The 3,852-nt window shown below is 38.1% G+C and overlaps 1 long non-coding RNA gene across 2 annotated transcripts; it reads left to right on the top strand.

Moving 5' to 3' along the window:
• The first annotated feature begins 487 nt into the window (after positions 1-487).
• LOC147817231 (uncharacterized) lies at positions 488-3,082 on the top strand. Of its 2 annotated transcripts, none has more exons than XR_015436541.1 (2): positions 488-671; positions 2,096-3,082. It is a non-coding gene; the product is annotated as an uncharacterized LOC147817231 (long non-coding RNA). The 2 variants fall into 2 exon arrangements; XR_015436540.1 differs by having other exon boundaries at positions 488-821.
• Positions 3,083-3,852: the final 770 nt, after the last annotated feature.

The following is a 3,852-nucleotide window of genomic DNA, read 5'->3' as shown; positions in this document are numbered from 1 at the left end:
AATTTGAGACCAGGACACGAGGAGCTTTCACTTGTCATGGAAACATCCTGGAAAATGACATTAAATACCAAAACGTTCCTGAGAACAAAAAGTCCTTAAAAAGCTTTATAATGAACAATCAGGTTGCTGCATTCAACTGTTTTCTGACTGTTTTCCGACTGTATGAACGTCTGGTTGGTGTTGGTCCCAGTGGGAACGGATCTGTAACCGTTTATCACAACATTGTTCCGTTGTAATGACTCTGTTTAAGTGTGTTTGTCTTTTTTTGGCAAAGCAAAATAAAGTTTTTGAAATCTGATTTGAATCAAAATCTCCCTCTGAACTTTGGTGAGATTTTAAATTATTTAAAATGGTTGAAATCTTAATAATAAAGTATCATAACACAGAAATGTTTAATTAAAAAATTATAAGCATCTTAAAAATAAACCCCCCCCTGATCCAATTCAGACTCCAGTCCAGCAGGTGGAGCTCGTGCACCTGTGAGCCGGTTCTTCCGGCAGCAGGTGAGCCGTGCAGCAGGTGCAGAGCTCCGGGCTTCTTTGAGCTGTACCTCGGTGAAAAAGTGTTAAAATGAACGGAAACTAATAATGGAGCTGCTCCCGCTTTGTGACACCGGCCTGAGCTCGTCACCTCACCTGACGCTCTCTCAGTCAGTCCTGGTTTTAGTCCAGGTGTGTGAACTGGAGAAGGAGGCGGGAGAACAGGTGCTAGCTGCTAACCGCTAACTCTAGCTAACATGCTAGCAGAAGTTAGTTGACCAGCTGAACATAAAAGCAGCTGTAACATTAGGGCAGCTGAAGGTGAACGTGCTGCAGAATCAGGTCTTGTACAAACTTTATTGTCCAAAAACTTTATTGACACAAAAAAAGAATTAGATTCTGAAACTTTTCAACAGTTTAGGACGGTGAAGAAGCTAACCGGAAGATGCTAACCGGAAGACGCTAACACCACAACCCGCATCAAAATAACACTGACACTCTTCACCAAATTCTTTTTTAGTTTTGAATTTTTGAAGGTTTATTAGTTTAATAATTTTAGTAATTATCGGTATGTGTATTCTGAGCCTCAACAGTTTTTTTAATTATTTTATTTTATTCACTGAATTGTGATGAATTTGTTGAATTGAACAACAAACCATCAGAATAACTTCATGTGTCCATGTAAATAGCTGAATAATTTTTTACAGTATCTAATCAATAAAAAGCTTTATTTTGTTTTTACTCGAACAAAGAATCTTTAATTTTCAAAAATTCTTAAAATTCAAAAATCACTTTCTCACAACCACATTTTAATTCTGTGTAGCATTAAAACAGTTCTATCATCTATATGTTCTTTGGTCCTGCGACATCAAACATCACAAAATAAATGAAGCTTGAGAGCTTTTTTGCAGCAGAGCTATTTTGACTTTATCAGAATAATCACAATCAGAATACTTTATTGATCCCCAGGGGGAAATTAGATTGAGTTACAGTTGCTCCCTCAGCAAAGAATAGAGGATAAGAAGTAGATTATAAAGATAAATGAATACATAAAATACAAAAATATGTCCTTACACTAGTATATACATAAAATAATAATATGTAAAGAAATATGGAAGGATATGAATTTGAAAATGCACTTGTCACTTGTAAGTATAAATAAATAGATTATGAGGTAACATATTATATTTTCCCAAGAAAGATTATATATTTATTGTATTACTCCATCATCATTTAGCAATGTTTTGGAAATGGCAGATTTTTGTACTTTTTACTGGCAGTACTATTCAGTGTTTTTATATTTTATGATTCTCTTGACCTCAGGGTTTTGTGTGTGAACCTGTTGAGCCTGTTTTTCCACTGGGTTCAGTTACAGTTTGTGACGCCACTCGATGATTTTATCTTGTTCTGTGTGGATGGACACAATCTTAGTAATCTTAGTTCCTCAGCTCAGCACATATACGGGTAATATTTCACATATACGGGTATTATTTGAAACCTTGACATTTATTAAAGAGTGTATCAGACCATTTCTTTAATAATGGCAGGTTAATCTTGTCCTCATAATCTTATTTGGATAAGAAAGGTGATGATATAATTGTGTGTGTGTGTTGCAGACTGAAGCTGATGTGTCAGGCTCATGTGGAGAAAAGATGCAGATGTGAAGAAACAGAATACTTGTCAACCTGAAAAAGGTCGACCACTAAATACTGGTTTTCTTCTGGTCCAGAACCATCAGTCAAGTCCCTCTGCTGACCCATTTATTTTATTGATCTGTGTTGGTTCATCATCTTTCACACCGACAAACTCAGCCGAAACAAGCTTGGGAAAAAAAACCAGAGACGTTTGCAGATTCTGGAGGAAATGAGGAAGTTTGGCTACAAAACTACAAACCCCATAAAAACACAAAGTACAGTTCACCACGGATCACAGAGGCCTCACAGTGTAGAAAACAGTGACTCCAGCATGAAGCAGTGTGAAGCTGGATAAGTGGGTTAATCTGCTGCAGAGAGGAAGCCTTCAGACGGTCTGTCTGCGACATCTAGTGGCTCAGTCTGGGAACTGCACACTGAAGAACGTGGAGACTGGACCCTAAATCACCAGCACTGGACGGGCAACACTCAGATAGTTGCTCTTTAATTCTGACTGAAACGTGTCGTACCTGCTGGATGATCTGCGCTCCTCTGGGATGCTTCAGGTCCACGGCGACACTCTGAGGATCAGACAGAGGCTCATCGTTAAGGCTGGTGCTGCGTTCACTGACAGGATGTTAAAGAACCACGCAGGATGACATGATGACATTCAAATTCACTTCTTAAAAAGGCGAGTGTGAACATGAGCCGGGCCAGAACCAAAAAACACAGCTGGTTTGGATCAAATGAAATGATGAATGAAAGTTTCTGAACTTTAAAACCAAACTCTCACAACATGACTGTGTGTAGAAGAGACAGTGATACGAGCAGTGGTGGTTTTACTGTACATTTACTTCAGTACTGTACTGAACTAGTACTGTACTATATTTCTTGTGTATCTGTACTGCACTTAATTATTCTTTTTGGAAACTTCTGGCTTTTACTCCACTACACTTAAAGACAAATATTGTACTTTTGACTCCACTGCATTTCTATGAAGGACCCTTACTTTGAAGCAGCGCTTTTAGTCGATCTTTTATTTTGAAAAATGTGATAGAATAATACTCTGTGTTCACCACAGGAGAAAAACCAAAGATTCTTCACCAGAGCACCATGGCGTTATCTTACGTGCATGTTCCACATTTTCGAAATAAAAAAAGACTTTAAAAATAAAGAGAGATGTGTTTATCTCGACCAAACTTCATCACTCACACAAAAAAAAGAAATACGAAAAACAACAATGGCTCCTTTTGTTTTATCAATTGTGTTTTTATGACCGTTTCTATCGGCTCTGTATCATTCTACAAGCTTTTTATTCTTATTATTATTAAGTGCTGTGGAACAATACAACAATGTGCTGACATAATAAGATGTACTTTTGAATACTTCAGTATTTTTAAAATCAAATACTCCAGTACTTTTTGATTGAACAACTTTCACTTGTATTGGAGTCACATTTGACCAGGAGCATCTTCACTCTGACTCAAGTGATGAAGCTGCGTAGAGCTGAACGTAAGAAATCCACCTGTGTGGTTCTGCAACGGCGTATTTACAGCATAACAACAAGACTTTACGACAGTTACTGTGAGTGTGTGTTGAACAGACTTTCTCCAGCTGCTTCAAAGTGTCCTGACTTACTTTCTTGTTCCTGTTGACGCTGAGGAAATAGGCGCTCTCTGAACTGACGAACGGAGGACCCCAGGCTCTGGTGTCATCACCTGCACCTGTCCAGCAGAACACAA

This window comes from Seriola lalandi, unplaced genomic scaffold, assembly GCF_002814215.2.
Source record: "Seriola lalandi dorsalis isolate HSWRI2012SDOR001 ecotype SW California unplaced genomic scaffold, Sedor1 jcf7180002054984, whole genome shotgun sequence".
In the NCBI taxonomy this organism is placed as follows: Eukaryota; Metazoa; Chordata; class Actinopteri; order Carangiformes; family Carangidae; genus Seriola; species Seriola lalandi.
This window is presented reverse-complemented; position numbering and strand designations above follow the sequence as displayed.